General features: G+C 35.0%; 1 protein-coding gene across 2 annotated transcripts in view; it reads left to right on the top strand.

Moving 5' to 3' along the window:
• The window catches only part of MAGI2 (membrane associated guanylate kinase, WW and PDZ domain containing 2), a 1,245,024-nt gene that overhangs the window by 1,671 nt on the left and 1,225,453 nt on the right, over positions 1–17,900 (top strand). The window lies entirely within an intron of this gene.

Below are 17,900 nucleotides of genomic sequence, written 5' to 3'. Positions count from 1 at the left end.
GGGTTCTGGTGTTGGGGGTCGGGAGGAGACAAATGGTTACCCGAACGTTCTGTCCTCAGGGGTTGCCCTTGTTGAGTGGAAGTTCTCTGTGGTTGGACTCTCTTTTGGCTTCCGCTTTGAGGGGTGTGTTTCTGAGGAGTTGGATGGAAAAGCCAGTAGGTTCAGCTCAGGCTCCCTCGGCTCCAACCTGGCTTAGATGAGTCTCCCTTGAAAGCTGTGATGGGGACTCAGGGAAACCGGAATCTTGCAGAATTCTAATTAACTCTGTTTTTGCTGAAGGGAAAATAGGTCCTGAAGGAGGGAAGAGTGAGATAAAAGTTTCTTGGAAAGAGGACAGCTTTAACTAGAATAAAGTAGCGTATCTTTGTTTTCCTCATATGATTTGTATATGTTCTGTAGCTCAAACGCACATTTCATTTGCGGTGTGTATGTATATGTGCAAATTCCTATCAGACTAAAGGCTTCTTGCTGATGATTTTACGTATTTGTCCTGCCTCAAAGATAAAATTGAGCTTGCCATTGTCTGAATTTTGAACCACCTCTTAACCTTACTGTATGACCAACTATCAAGAAACACTCCTAGGGAGATGTTCTTTATGAAACCAGTTTAAAAAGTAAACAAGTGAAAGAGAAGTCTCGGGCAAAATTTCTTAAATGTAAATCCCCATTTCATTGGGGATTCTTGATCAGTAATAGTTGATGACTTGCGATAGGCTAAGGTAAACATTGATTTGTAGGTCAACATAGTTCAATACTGTATGGAACTGAAGATTTATAAGTTAGGTAGGAAGTTCAAATAGAGTATCTTGGTACTTTTCAAGATACCATACCTGAGGCTCAAATTCAGGGGTTCATGTTAACTTAATTAATGCCATGATACTATCTTGTAGCAGTAGTTAAAAATGTAAAGTTCTGGTTTTAAGTCCAGGAAATCTACCACACAATTAATGACCATGCTTTTATTGGCAGAAGCTAGGTATTTGTAGTGGTAAGTGGCAGCAAGAGTTAATGTGTTGTTAAATTGGACTAATGATACTATCCTAATGAAGGAGATGATTGTGTTAGTATAATTTGCAGTGATGACCACAATTTAATGTTGTATTCTTTCTGAGCACTGCATTTTGAGATGGACCTCGGCAAACTGTAACTAGCAGCAAGAATGTGTCCAAAAGAGAAAAGAAAGGAAGATTATTTGGTATTATATTCCATAAAATCCAGTAGTAACACTTAACTTGGAAAGTGAGGGCATGAAAGCTATCAAGTAGGAATACAAAAAAGCTATCAAGTAAGAAAAGGAATTTTGACTATCCTGTGATAACTTCCATAGGGCAAAACTAAGGTAAATTTATAGAAATTTTTAAAGGATGAAGCATCTTTGTCTACGTTAAGAAGATGAGCTTTCTAACATAACTTTCCAAAAATCTGTGGGCTATATTGTGAATTCATGAACTCCCCATCATTTGGGGTCTTTATGAAGAGGCAAACATGACCAGATGTCATGATTCCTATGTAAGATGGGGCCTGGACTAGATGTCATTTAAATCTTGCAGTGATCTGGTCCAAGGTAGTCTCTGATCACCCAAATTCTACATAATATTTTATCTGAAAGATTACTGGTTTTAGAACTCATGGAAGATACAAATGTAAAGTAATATATTTAGGGAAAAATCTCTTTTCTTTCTCAGTTCTGGGCTTCGCTTGGTCATTGATGATTGATGCTTGTAATGATGTTCGCAGAGCCCCCACAGGAACCTGATTCACATCCTGAGTCCTTATAGATCAGAAAAGAAAAAAAAGTGCTCCCTTAACTTTCATGGAAAATGTATTCTTCCTGTATATTCTTCTAAATATGGTGATTCATATATACTATTCCCTTGTTGAAATAATTCTTTCCCTTGTCAAACAACAGATATTTATTTTATTTATCATTGTAAGCAAAGTGAAATTTTCAGAATGTTAGATAATGGTGCCTGTGTGTTTTGGGTTTTACTACAGATTTCACTTGCTGGAAAAATATTTAGAAGCTCTTGGCTCAGTATTTTTATTTGTAGTGAGTCAATAAACTAGCATAGCTGAAAAACTTTAACATGGTTTGTTCAGAAGTTGTATTTTTAAAATATGAATGAGATAATTGATTTCTGATATTCATTTAAGCATTGGGAATTACACAGAAGCTACATACATAATCAGGTAAACTAAGGCAGATTTTCAAAAGAAAAGGAGACATTTAAGTAAGAAGATTGATAAAAAGTGCATCAGATAAAATTGCACTGTTTACTCAATTTTTATTTGCTTGTTTGGCTAATTTGACATTACAGTTGTAATAATTTTATTTTATTTTTACCTTTATTTTTTTCTTTCAACGCTGTCTTGATTTTTTTTAATTTTTAAAAATTTTATTGTTTTGTATTTTAATTTCAGTAGAGTTAACATACAGTGTTATATTAGTTTCAGGTATACAATACAGTGATTTAACAATTCTATTAGTTGTCATAATTTTAAAAGAAGTGAACTAGTAGGATTTAAAGACGTACCAGACAAAGTTGATGTATCATAATTTTCCTACAGTATTTAAATGTCCTTAAAACCATTTTTAAAAGCCATTTAATTAAATTCAGGAGATTCCGTTTTTAATTTAAGCTGCTTTTAATCCACACAATGATGAGTCATATATGAAAAATACCACTTATTGTCACATCCAATTATTTTTTATAAACTCTGGCTTTTTAGTTTATAATGCTTTCCTCACTAAAGCATTTAAATCTAAATTAGCAGTTCTGTTCCATGATCTCATTAATGCAGCAGACCCAGTTGAAGAAACTGTCTTCGAGTGATTTTGAGATCTGTGCTGAAGTGGTAAAGGTTTTTCTTTCTTTCTTTCTTTTTCTTTTTTTAAAGTTTGCCACTAAAGTTCACAGCAGCCAGTTACATAGACCATTGTGTCCTACATTCCTTGCACTGTGGCTGCTACTGCATCTAATCCCACATGGAGACCTACATAGCCTGGACTTATTTTCCCATTTAGGATCTTACAATGGGAAATAAAAGGCAAAAAGTTTTCTAATTCTTCCCATGTGGAAGAAGGGCCAAATAAGGCCTTTGAAATTCAGTTTTAGAGATGTACATTGCTCTCCCTCCTATTGCTCCTTTCAAAGCTGCTTTCAAAGGAAAGTAGATCCACATTTATTAAGAGTCATGCTTTCTTCTTGACTGACTTCAGGCTAGTATCATACAGTTAAACCTCTATGCTGCTTTTCATTTGGAAAGGTAAAAGCAAATTATGTCAAATTTTCTCCAATAAAGGTTGACTTTACTCCATAAAAATTTAAGGTATGTGAATTTTATTGACCAATAAACAATCAAATTGTTAAAACAATTTGACCAGTTAATTATTTTAGAATAATGTATCTTTAATGTTTTGGAACCAGGTTAAGGAGACAGTTATCTTTGGGCACAATTTATGGATGATGCTACTATAGTTTTTTGTGTATGTACATAATTTAAATGGTGTGACCTTGAATGTTAAATATGACTGTTTGCTTTTTTATGTGTGTGTTTTGAATGAGAGTAATCTCAGGATGAAATCACAGCTGAAGTATTTAAGTGCCACCATCTCAGCTCTTAACATTTATACTGTGTGATCTTTTGGCATCTTTATTATGCTCACTTTCCTTTTTAGTTTCTTGAAACTCACACATTCACTCTCATAATTAGCAAAAAGTTTTCACATTTGACAGCCCCGACTGCTTATATTTTAAACAGTGGCTTTCAAATGCATACCAGACCCCAGTTGAATCATTTCCCTCAAGAGGTAGGATAGAATAGTGGTTATTTAACCACTACTTGGGTTTGCCAAGTATGCCACTTGGTATGGGCTATATATGCAAGTTATCTAGCCTGGCATAGTAAGAGTAACTTGAGAATATTAAATAAGCTATGTATTTAAATAAAACAGCATCTGGTAGATAATAAGCATTATGGATTTTTCCAAATAAATGTTGTTTCGGACATATTGGTCATTTCAGCTAGTGACATCTGAAATGTTTTTAATGTTTCAAGATATTTTACTCTTTATTGAGTAAACTGAAATCTATGAAATGATTGACTAATTAATAGTATAAGTAATTTTCAAGTAGTATTCTTGAGGTTTTTCTGTAGAGTAAAATAAACTCTTTTTTTGTGTGTAAAGCATTAATGTGAAGAGTAGTGCCATTAAGTGGAAAAGAACATATTTTTACCATTTAAAAATAACTCCAACTGATGCTGCCTTTATGTTGAAAGATCACTGTTTTATATTTATTTTCATATTTTAGCCATAGTTTGTTTTCATTCAGTAGTTTATTTCCTTTGTACCCATATCTTTTCTTTTAAGCAGTGGGTGAATATATTGAATCATTTACCCTAGGCTTGACAAACATTGATACTATTAGAATTCACTAATTTAAGTTTGGGAATTTATTTATACTTTTTACATGTGACTGTTTTAGACACAAGTACCATGTTTTAAGGATGAACTTTTACTTCTCAGCTAGGAATCAAGTACCTCATAAAACAAAAACAGATTTAATTCGGTTTAATTCGTAAGTGTTCACAGTCTACCATATATCATAAAAATGCATAAAAATTCAGCAAAGAGCTTACTTTGCACATGTGAGAATGTCAGTAGTTTAATATCAATAATTCTCTATATTAACACTTTCAAGATGAAGCAACCAACAATGTATCTACCATCAGCCCCCCACTGATTTTAGAATTTTAGTTGAATTAATCCTATCTTTGAATTCAATAGAAACCTCTAACTTGAGCCTCCAGTGTCTAATAATAAATTAAAAAAATATTTCTTAGCTACAATCTGGCTATTTACATGATAAAAACATGGAACAGGGTCTTACAAATTTTTTTAGTATTGTGACCTTTTAAAAATGATTTATTTCATTTCATTCCCAACTCTCTCTCTTTTGTCTCCAGTAAGGACCAATGTGATATTTTCTTTAATAAAAGTAAATTTTAATTACTATTATATAGGTTATTTAATAATAGGTTCGTAATTACTGAACTCAATTAGTAAAAGACATGCATCTGCTAAAAAGTGTTGCAAAATACTCATATCATCATAGAGAATTAATAATTCCATTATTCCAATATTCCATTATTGCATTTCATTGACACATTATCAACTCTTTTTTAAAAATTCCATTTGGGTATACATTTTTTAAAAACATTGAAAGTTGTAGTAAGTGCAGTATATGGTATGTTTTGGATAGTCTAAAGGAACAGAAAAAGTTTCTTCTTTGACAGTGAACTGAATATTCACTCAAATGCATCCAATGTCTTCATTTTCAAAGATTCAGTAGGCTAATGAATAGATATTTTAAATAAATGATTGGATTTATTTCAAAATTTATCATTATATGGTTGCTCTGTCTTGGAATACATTATTTCTTGTAATTGTTAATATGAATCCATGTGAGGTTTTATGTCATTTTATTATTTTGGCCAATTTAAAAAAATCAGTGTCAAAACCATGGCAGTCATTATGTATCCAATAATAGCCAAAAACAAATAGGTGACAGAAAAAAAAACCAAAAACTTTTATAGTTTCAAATGAAAGAGAGTCTATAGATATTGATTTTTAAATGACAAATTTGTGGAAGAATTTTTTTCAAACCTCCTAACTGCCTGTACTGAAATTGTGCATACGAAATCAGATTTTTCCTTAAATAACCATGGACTTTATTAAGTGACTCTGTGGAGTGAGCAGGAAGAAGCAAACTTATTTAATTTAAAAAAGTATATTTTATTTATTTTTCACATTACATTGTGTTTGAAGAAATTTCTTAAAGCATGAGTTTCCCAAATGTAATGTTGAATTATTTATGTTGCCATGGATTATGAGTAGCATAAAAGTAGTTTGCACTTTACATTGTCACTTAATAGATCATAGAGATTGTCTGAATAAAAATGTTAAGTGTAAAAAAATATATTTTTTAATATTTATTTGTCATTTTATAGGTGAGCAGAGTTGCTTATCCCAGTATTTTGTATTGCTGTGCCTAGGAAGGTTTATACTTAGCTAGAATATACATGAATACAAGGATAACAGGTGCTGTAGAAACCCACAGATTATCTAGTAATATAACCTAAACTTTTAAAAATCTGATTAGCTGCATTTGCAAGCATGAGCAAGTTACAGGTATATGAAATGTCCAGTGTTACATCTGTGAAGCCTTCTGATCAGTCCATAGTTGACCCCAGTTTGCCTTTCTTTGCAGCCTGTGCTGTAAGTTTGTTAAAGCAACTCCTTACTACACGAAATGTCTTTAAAAAGTAACCAGCATTTAGGCTTTTTAAAGGTCACTTAAACCTCCCCAAAGTCTTGGCTTATTTCCAAAAGCACCTTGAACAGGAATAACTGTAATCTTGCCTTTCTAACAAGTCAGGTACTTAGGGGGTGGTCATTTTGTTGGTGTTAGGATTGGAGCCTAGATGGAAAGGAGTTGATCCCCCTCTGGAAGAGCAAGGATGTTATCAAGATGCTCTTACCTATCTGCAGTCAAAGTACTAAAACTTTCTTGCTTAGTCTTTCTTCTGAAACATCTGTGGTTGAATCTCCAGTTGAAAGTGCCTCTGCTTTTCTTTAGTTCAGTGTGGGAGATCACTCTAGTGAACAGCAGATTTATTTTGCTTCTTTGTATACATGGGAATTACACACATACACACATGCATGTGGGTGCACACACACATTTTTCAAACACTAAGGTTTAATGCCAGTTTTAAAATCAATAGTCCCAGTAAGATATTTTTGCATATGAGGATATAGTCTTATTTTAGGGAAAGAGTTACATAAAATTATTCCATGTGTGATAAATCTAGCTGAAAAGCTTGCGTAGCCACCTATTAATTTTCAGCTGTGACAGGTATGTTTAACCCTTATTCGCTCTGACAGTGGGAGACCATAAAGACATAATGAAATCAAGTACCCAGATGATTTCTTAATTTCGTATATGTTAGACCTTAAGAAATGATAATGAGAAGTCAGATTTTAATAGTTTGGAATTTGGGGACACCTGGGTGTTCAGTCGTTGAGCGTCTGCCTTCAGCTCAGGGCGTTGTCCTGGCATTCTGGGGTGAGCCCCACATGGGGCTCCTCCATCGGGCTCCTCTGCTGGGACCCTGCTTCTTCCTCTCTCACTCCCCCTGCTTGTGTTCCCTCTCTCGCTGGCTGTCTCTCTCTCTGTCAAATAAATAAATACAATCTTGAAAAAAATAGTTTGAAATTTGATTATTTTTAATTTATTCTATTTTTTAAATTAAAAAAAAGGTTTTATTTATTTATTTGAGAGAGAGAGAGAGAGAGAGAGAGAGAAAGCACAGAGGGAGAGTGAGAGGGAGAAGCAGATTCCCAGCTGAGCAGAGAGCCTGACATGACCTGAGCTGTAGGCAGGTGCTTAACCGACTGAGCCACCCAGGCACCCCATGGAATTTGATTGTTTTTATTTGCATGGCCAAATGGCTGATGGACTACATAATGCCTAGGATAATGCTCTAATGTTAAGGTAACAAAAGATGGGGCAGGGACAACGGGCATGCTTATTCATCATCATGATAACATATTTACAGGGTGGTTTTAATTTTCATTGATTCAAATGTCTCAGAGTAAGGTGAGAGGACTGGATCCAACATGATATGGATATAAGGTATATTACAATTCTAAAGAAGGGCTCATTTAAAAATAAGTTACATGATGCCTAATTTATAAGTATTTAGCTAAAATACATGTACAAGTATTGTTTTAAATTAAAGAGGTCAAGAAAACCTAAGTTTAGTTAGCATGAGTCCTAAGAGATCTTGTTATGAAATGGAGAGTATAATATTTTGAATTACTTTGATGTGTTAAATTTAAAGCCATTTTCTTTATGTCCAATTAACTACTGTGGAGTGATACTGTATATGAACCTATTAAGTGCACATATACCATAAAAGTCTAAGAAAAACTGTATAAAATTAATGATATTGTTGATCGCGTGAACAATATGCTAAACTACTACTATGAATCAAGAAAATGCCTTATTTTTTTGTATTCTCGTCCCACTTCTCCCTTTTAAAAATAGTTGGAAAGTCTTCATTGTATAATGTGAAGAACATCATGATATCCTTTATCCTTGAGGAAATTGACTCTTAGCATTGACTAAGGAGATGTTTTGCTTCATATGAATATGCTTTCAGACTTTAGAAAGTCACAAAATTATTAGGGAGACATTGTTGGTTTTCTCCCAGAATGCATTTCTTCTCCTCCTGCCTCCCTCCTTACTAACAGAATGACAGTTTCATTCAAGTATCCACATGTTGATGTGCTGCTATGCCATGTGTTTCATATTAGGTTGGCGTCATCCCAAGGGGATGAACTTAGACTAGTGTAAACCAAGCATGGTAATTTCATCTCTTTGCCAGTGATTGTTTTAGGAAATGGTTTATAACCCAGTTCTAAGTAATAAAAAGTAAGGTGAATCCCCTTGGGGACTTTCTGAGAAATTTCTTAGTTCTTAAAATAAGATCCAGGATGGAGCTATTCACTTTTCTGTCTATGAAAGTTTCTGCATATGGAGGTGATGCCTGGAGCAACTATAGCCATCTTGTGTTCATGAGGAGAGCTACCCAAAAGGTGGAGATTGGCAGAACAGAGTGATAAAAAGCTACTGGCTCCTTGATAAACTGCTAAAATAATGAACCCAGAACCATCTCTATCTTAGGACTTCTTGTTATTGAGGTTACAGTACATAAGATATTTTAAGCCATTTAGATTGAGTTTTCTGTTATGTTGCAACCAAAATCTTCTGATTAATATATCTGTAAAATGGTATGAAAGTAGATATTTCAGTCCTATGTTATTGTTTTGAGGAGCAATGGTGAAGATCTTTTGAAAAGAGAAATCTATTTGAAGAATAAACCAAGATGTATTTTCCTGTTAGGTAACCTCAGTCCAATTCTAGGTAAGCCTTACCTCATTGAATTTTGCTCTGGTTGGACTCTGTTTTAAATTCCAGAAAATTTTAACCATTCTGAAGTAAAATATGTCAGAACACAAATTCATTTTACCATTATCCAAAATAGAGCATAATCAAGAAAGCAAATCAGCTACAAAAATATACTCATAATGCATGCCAAAACCAACTTGAAATATTTTTTGAATTATGGAGTGTTTACAAATGTCTGTGCCATTGATCCAGGAGTGTATATAATTATAAACTGACTCACCAAAAATGTTCCAACTCGATTTTTCCAGGACTAGAATTCATTTACTTATTATTCAGCAAACGTTTATTGGTAACCTATTCTCTAGCAGACACTGAACTAGAAAATGGTGATAAAAAGATGAATAAACCTTCATTAAGACATCATCCACACCCTTAAATAGTAATATCCTATTGTATACCTGTGTGATATGAGTTAAGAAATTTCTTTCATCTTTTAAATATACCTTCCATGATGTAAAGACAATCTAAGATGAGAAAATAAACTTTTTGGAGAAAAAATATGGTAATGGGTTAGGAGTTCTTAGTATTCTACATCATCGATTACAGTTCAAGGGGTTACATAAGCTCCGTGTGTGTATATTTTTAATGTTATGTTCTGGACAGTGTGCTAGATAATGACCAAAGAAAGGTGTGTAACTCTTGTTTCCACTTCAGAAATTTCACAGTGCAGTGTAATAGTTAGGAGCATGGAGCTTTGGAGACAAAGAGGTGTGGATTCCAGTCACAGTTTTGCCCCCAACTTAATAGATGTAAATTGAACAAATTATTTTACATTTTTGTAAATCAGCTCCATCTTTTGTAAAATAGGTATTATTGCAGAACCTACTTTATAAAGATGTTATGAGGAATAAATGCTATTATGCCTATAATATGCATAGCCTAGGGCCTAGAGTATAGGATAGCCTCATAATTATATATGATGGTATATGTATAAATATATATAGTGTATCAGGCAAGGAAGATAGGAAAAGTCTTCTAGAGAAAAAGCAAGGAGGCAATGATACTAAGATTTCAAGGAGTGTGATAAAGAGGTTCTAAGCGCCAACGTCTGAAACTTAATGTAGACAATAGTAATAAGGGACCTTGGGGGATTAGATGTGCGCTAAACCATCGTATAGAACTGAATGTTGAGCCACTGAATATTATTATTATTATTAATACCAAACATTTGTGCAGTGCTTACTATAGGTCAGGCAGAGTTCTAAACACTTTAGATAAATGTTATTTAATTTAATCCTCAGATTATTCTACAAGGTAGATACTATCATTAAGCCCACTTGCAGTTAAGAAAACTAGAGCCTGGAATGAGTGATTAAGAAACTCAAACAAGGCCATATATTAATTAACAGAGCTGGAATTCAGACCCAGTCAGTCCTGTTAACCACTATGCTAGTTTGCTTCTCCATATTTGAAAGGTTTTAAGAACAGGATTGTCCAGGTCGTATTTGTCCATTGTTTTCCCAGTGAGAAGAAATGTAGGCAATACTACATGGACCACATGTAAGCAATGAAGAGACCTAATTAAAAGAGGTTGAAGACAGTCAGGAAGGCCATTTAGGAAGCTACAGAGTTATGCAGAGGAGAGGTTTTAAGATCTTGAAGCATAACAATGAGGGTGGGGATGGGAAAGAGGTGAACTGAGTCAAGAAATATGTATAGATAGTAAAATGTCAGTATATCTGATTGGATAGAAATAAAGAGCGAGGAATCTTGCTTGATTTTCTGGTTTCTGTTAAGTGGTGTCAATCACTTAGAGGCAAAGAGTAGATGTGGGTGGAAGGTAATTCCATTTGGGATCTATTAACACGAGGTACCTGGAAAGAATAGGCCTCTGACTATTACAGCCTTAAATTCAGGAGAGTGTTTGGGATTAAATGTGTAGATTAGGGAACACGAGATTATCCAACAAAATAATGTAAAGATGAAAAGACAAAAGAAATGCTGTGGCATCTATGTTTCAAAAGTCAAGGGATCCCAGGAAAGAATCTAAGACTGTTATCAGGGCTGCCTTAACATTGAGTGAGTGCTCAGCCCTGCCAGACACAGCAGAAATGATTAAAAGACGATGTCTGTAATGGTTCCATTGTATTTGGCAAAAATGGAGGTCATGTTTGTTTAGTATCATTCAGTGGAGTGGATGGTGCAGGACAGCCAGATGTCATAGGATTGAAGTGTGAACAGGAAGTGAGAAAATGGGACTAGCATGTGCATCCTACTCCTTCAAGAAGCTTGCATAGAAGTAAAGGGTGATAGGTGGTTGCTATCTAGGGCATGCATGGTTAAGAGGGGTAGGGGCATATGTGTGTGTGTGTTGTGATGGAATTTCTGTATTTGTCACATAAATGTATTTTATTCCATCATTGTAAAACTCTTCTAGCAAATTAAGATCCTTTAACATATTAATTGAATAAATTATTATTCATTATATTTTTGTTTTGTGTCATGCTAAAGCTAGGTCCTGGCATTAAAATAACAAGAGTCAGACCCTACCCTCTGAGAATATGGAATAAAAGGAGAGGCAGTTATGTACAAAGCTAACCTGAAAACACTGAGTTTTAGTGGAATGGTACAGAAATAAACATACTGCTTTTACAGCACTTAGGAGGGCACAGAAGAAGCAGGCAAATATAATATGTAAAGAGGGTGGATCTTGGAGTACGAGGACTGAATTGAGTTCCAGTCCCAAGTTCATCGCTATCACTTCCTTTTGGGGGGTTAAGTTCCCATAAGACTCAGTCTCCTCATATGATACATAGGGTTGTTAGAATCAAAGAAGATAATGGGGCACCTGGGTGGCTCAGTTGGTGAAGTGTCTGCCTTTGGCTCAGGTCATGATCTCAGGGCTGGGATCAAGCCCCTTGTAAAGCTCCCTGCTCAGAAGGAAGTCCGCTTCTCTCTCTCTTCCCCTCCCTCTCCCATCCCCATGCTTGTGCTCTCAGGCTTGCATGCTCTCTCTCTCTCTCTCATATAAATAAATAAAAGCTAAAAAGAGAGAGAGAAAGAAGATAATGCACGAGGAAATATTTTCTAAAACTTTTAGTGCAGTTAAGTTGGAAGTGTTACTATTTAGAGAATGGAAGATGGCTGGGAGTGGGGGTAGGCATGCTTCACAGCATAAGGGATCTTTGACATTGGCTCTAAATTAGGAGTGGGAGTTCAGGAGGGGAGGTGTAGAAAGCAGAGAGAAGAGCAGAGCCAAAGTAAGAGAGTGTGGAAATGACCCTCCTATGCAGAGAACAAAATACAGATCAGTCAGGCCAAAGGGTACCTGAGTACCCCTAGTGGCAACTGAAAATTTTTCCAGGAAGGAAACTTGGAATCGTATCAGGAAAGGCCTCGAACCTAAACCTAAAGAGTTTGGAGATTATTCTCTGGGTGAGTAAAGCCATTGAAGGTGTTTGAATGAAGAAGAAGCATAATCAAAGCGGTGGTTTTTTGTTTTTTGGTGTTGTTCCCCCCGCCCCCCACCCCAGGGTGGGATAGGGAGGAAATTAGGTTTGACGTATGTATTGAGTGGAGAAGAAACAGACAGCAAGGCCTAAGGTCTGGTATCAGTAGTGAAAATGAAGGGACATGAACTTGAGGTGTATTTTAGAGGCTGAATGAATGAGAATTTATATCCAATTGAATGGGAGATAGTGGTGAGGAGAGGTAGTAGTCAAGGATAATTCTGAGGTTTCTTACTTGGGATAGCTGTGTGGAGTAGATGAAGATGCCATTAACTACAGAGATTAAAATTTAATCTGCAGGGGAAATGGCTTCAGGCTTTTCTAGAAATTAAAAATTACTCTCTTCGACAAGTGCAGAAGCAGCAGCACGCTACTCTCAGTATATTTTGGCTCTTAGTGAAGAAGTAATATGATTATATTCATGAGATATTTATCACTGATATTTTACTTAAAACAATTTAGACTAGGCATTGGAGTTAGAGAAGTGAGTTAACAGATTTAAATTATAAAATCGCCTATTTTTTTAATTTTAGTAGATTTTATTTTGTTTATTTTATTTAATTTTGCTCCAATTGACCTTAAATAAAGAACAGAGTGAGGGGAAAAAAAATGGAATGTCTGGGAATATAATGTGTTTGAGGTGCCTGGCAGGCAGATGGCATGTTTGTGGTGTTAAGGTTGTTAGTCACATATGTCTAGAGCTCACAGAATTGTTGGAACTACAGATTGGAGGATTGAGTGACATTGTTTTTACAGTGGTACTAGTGGCTCTTCAAGGAGCTACAGTGCCCTTAGAAGAGCCTTGAGTGAGAAGGGAGCAAGAATAGGAATTTGAGGAATGTTTGTATTTCACAGGCCTGCACATATAGTCTTCTTTACTTAGTACTTCTACCTTGGGGGGTGGGGAGGAACATAGATCTTTAATAACATACAAATATACTCTTACATTGGGTTCTTTATAATAGGAATCATATTGGAGATAATTATATACAGATTTTTAATGTTAATGTATCACTGTTAAGCTCTAAAAATAATGTTTCTATTTCATTATCAAGCCAAATACAAACAATAAGAGTGAGAACTCTGTCCTCAGCAGTGCTGCTTTTATCTGCTGTATGTTTTTAGTCTCAATTCAAAGGTCACAGAAACTAAACAATGCCTCACTTTTTTATTCAGTGGTGCTATTTTGAAATCAAGCTCTTTGACCATTGCTATGATATTCTAGACTATATTGGGAGCAAATCCTGAAAATGCAAACTCTGCTCTAAATTATACTAGGAATTCTTCATTGAAACTATGTTTGTAATGAATTACCTTCCTCTGACATGTAAAATTATTCAAATGTTTCCATATGGCAATGGTTAGAATATGTATCTTTTTGAAGACTAAAAATTTTATCTTCTTTCTTGTAGGTAGCTTCTTTAGTTAAAAGGTCTCAGAAATGAAGTATGAAATATTTTGAACTGTGTGTAATTGTATAACTGTGTAAGTTATATAATTTTGTTAATTAAAAGAATGGTATGTATATCCCAACATCTCAAAGTTCAATTATTTTATCCAGAGTTGGTATATGAAAATTAGGTCCAGATTTTTCTAATTCTTAATATCGTAACAAAATGTTTACTGATTTTCATTTTTTATAATGGTTTTCCAATAAAGTTGTCAAATATGTTACTTGCACTAGATCTGGAATTCATCAAAGGTAGGGATGGTATTTAATTCATATTTATTTCCTTAGTACCTGGAATGATGCCTGAAAATATGCAAAATGTTTCGGAAACATTTGTTGAATGAATGAATGGTAAAGATCTTTTTTCCCTGTGATACTTGATTTATTTGAAACACATTTTATTAGGGTTCTCTAGAGAACTAGAACCAATAAGATATATACATACATACGTGTGTGTATATATATATACACACACACGTACATACATATACTCTCTCTATATACATACATATGTATGTATATATAGAGAGAAATTGATTGCTTGTTTGATAGATTATAAGGAATTGGCCCATGTGATTATGAAGACTGACAATTTGAAATATATCCAGACTAAGTCAGCTAACTGATAACCCAGGAGAGCTGATGGTGTAGTTCCAGTCTGGAGGCCAGCCTGAGACCCAAGAAGAGCCAATGTTTCATTTCAAATCCAAAGGCAGGGAAAATCTGATCTGCCATTTAAGGCACTCAGGCAGAAGCATTCTCCCTTACTTGGTGGGAGGGTCAGCCTTTTTTCTCTGTTCAGACTTTCAACTGATTGGATGAAGCCCACCTGCATTAGGGAGGGTAATATGCTTTATTCATTCTAGTGATTTGGATGTTAATCTAATCCAAAAATACCCTCACAAACACAGCCAAAATAATATTTGACCAAATATCTGTGCACCCTGTGGCCCAGTCAAGTTGACACATAAATTTAACCTTCACACACATTAGGAAACTCTACCTGTAATTAACAAACATTATAAGTATAGTCATTTTAGCTTACAACTGTATCCTTGAAAAATATTTTAAAACATTTTAAATAATTTCTTTTTGAATATACTTATAGCACTCTGTATTATATTGTGGTAGGTTTTTGGCAGTGTGATCATTACCTACCTCATCCTTTTTGAGACTCATTTCACTTAAAGTGTTATTTTTTCCCAAAATATGCTCTATTTTGTTCTGAAATACATTCTTGTTCATAATTAATCTAAATTACAAAATGTTCCTAGCTTAATGAGTAACATTTCATTCTTACACTGAAACTGTTGTGAAAGGAATCTGTTTTTGTTTAATTTAAAAGTTATATGTTAAATGGTTTGGCAGTGTGTAACCTATGCTTGCTTGATTCAAAATAGTATGAGCCCTGCAGAAAGCCAGCTTGCTCAGTCCATTACCCATCAACATCTAAGAGAGTTTAGCTGCTAATGACTGAGGCAGGATGACATTGCCACAGACCTCCAGTATCAAGGCAGCTTAGAAGTTTAGTTAGAGTAGGAGATTTTCTTTATTGGGAGAACTAAATTGGCTCTTTTGCTCCAGAAGGGAGGTTTTCATCTAGGATGAGAATTGTTTCAGGCTGTTTTAGGAGAGAAAATTACTTTATTCGCGAACTGAGGAAAATGTAGAGGTGGTAGATCAAGTAGTTCATAGTAAATTAGTCATCAAATGGTATTCATATACCATCCCTTTAAAAATATCTTTAAATTGCCTGAGTAATCAGGTATAAGAGCTCGTTAGGTCAAGAAAAAACACAGTACACATTTTTGTACTAAGAATATTTATTTTTTCCTTTTCTTTGTTTCACTTGATATTTTGATGTATTTGGTTGATAGATAAATCAACTAATTTTCTAATTTTTTAAATTTAAGTATTTATGTGGCACTTCCTGAAGTTATTAATGTCGAACCTAAAAGTTCATGTCTGACTTAGCCCAGCAATGTAAGCATTGCTGAATTTAATTTAAAAAATTCAGTTTTAATAATAAAAGCAGCTAGGTTGTATTGACCATTCAGAACATTCCAGTCATGTATACTGTGTCATGTGAGCAGTTTATTAAGCAGGTTGGGCTGAAAGGGTACAAACAAGAAATAATTATTTTTTCTTACTTTCCCCTGACTTACCATGGACCTCACTGCCCACCTCATGACTGGTTTTTTTTTTTACTTTAATGTATCAGAATAGTCTCATTTTCAGGTATAAAGCAAATGTAGTCTGTTTACAATACAAATTTTAAACCTGGCATCCATTTGAAAGGTTTTCCTATCTTTTGAGCTCAGTCTTGATCAGGAACTCTGAAAACCAATAATGAGAGAGGTTAGTGTGGTCCATTTCATTGTTTTGTTTGTTCCACCTCTCCCCACCCCCCACCTACTCTGTCTCCTCAGAGGTCAGGGCAAGGGAGGAGGAGAACCATGAATGAAAGAACAAAGGCCCATTTCTTTAGTTCTTTTAAATCTGCCCATATGTGCCCTCTGTTATGTCAGGCATCCAGATGCTGGCTTTCTGTTATGGTTAACATTTGTACGTTCTTCAGACATGCTCTTGCTTCCTCATCACCTTTTGCATACCCCACCATGTTGATTGCAGCATATCCTGACAGAGGCTCTAAACCCGACCACTTGTAATTCTGCTGCCAGGTCCTGCCCACTGCATCACACCTCCAGTTCTTTCTGTTTCTAACCCCTTGACCCAGCAGGCAGCCCTCTTGAGTAGGATCCTTTCTAGAGAGCTTTCACTGGCTTTCTGCTAAAGTGTCTAATTGGCTATGGAAAACTTCATGCATCCTTGACCCATCATATTGCAGAAATGCAACCACTTCTCTTTTTGTTCAAATATCATAGGCAGCTCCATCCAAGCTTCTACCTTCAGAATTCTCTGACAAGAGGTAGGCATAAATCCCTATCTTTATGAATACCTCAGGCTCAGGAAAAACTTTTCAAGTTGTTCCAAGAACTCTCTCACACTTTGATTCTAGGTAGTAGCTTGGGGGAAACTATGACTGTTTCAAGAATTCAACAAGCAACCAGCCTGGGAGTGACCCTTGTGAGTGACTACTTCCTTGCAGGCATCAGAGTTTAAGAGGGAATTGACATGGCACTTCATTGTTCACTAAGATTCCCTGCAAGGATTACTTTTTTTGTGGATCTCTTTTCAAATATTTAGTCTTCTTGCCTGGGCTACTGGCCTTTGGACTGGTTTTAACATGGGTAAAACTGATAACTTATTTTCCATTGTCCTTAGCTTTGAAGATTTAGCTACATTCCAGGAAAACAAGAAGAGTCCCACTTCACATTTAATTACATTCATTTAAGGCTCACATTAACTCTATGAGGAAAAGTGATATTTATCATCCCAGTTAAATGTGAGGAAACTGAAACATAGTTTCATTATTTGCCCAAGGTCGCTCAGTTTGTCCAAGGTCACTCAGTTAAGTGGATGCCTAAGTTTTATCCACTTTACTATATTGCTAAAAGTGAGTAGGGCAGAGTCTAGAGGATTAATGAACCAATCCCCTAGATAGTGCCCCAAACTGCAGAGCAGACTGTTATAATACCCAAATGTGTCACTTTTCTAGTTCTATTTCCCTTTTCAAAGCTTCAAAATTTCTTCTAGAAATGGCATTCATTTCTTTTCCTTTTTCCCATCTTAGAATGATTCAAACACTTCAAAGTTAATTGCTGATTTTCATGCTGAAATCATAAGCATCTTAGAAGTGTTACAATATTTCTTATTTGGCTGTCTCAGTATTGAGTAGCATACACCATTGGCAACCACAAAAATACTACAATAGGACTGTGTTAAAAGACAAGGTGAATCAATTTCTACAAATGACAAAGAATTTAAAATTCCCCTAGCAGGTTTTTTATGCTTTCTGAATTTTTTAAACAAATATTATTTTGAAAAGTTGAAAGTTTATTACAT

This window comes from Ursus arctos, unplaced genomic scaffold (genome assembly GCF_023065955.2).
Source record: "Ursus arctos isolate Adak ecotype North America unplaced genomic scaffold, UrsArc2.0 scaffold_3, whole genome shotgun sequence".
Classification (NCBI taxonomy): Eukaryota; Metazoa; Chordata; class Mammalia; order Carnivora; family Ursidae; genus Ursus; species Ursus arctos.
The sequence above is the reverse complement of the archived record's forward strand: the minus strand, read 5'-3'. Positions and strand labels throughout refer to the sequence as shown.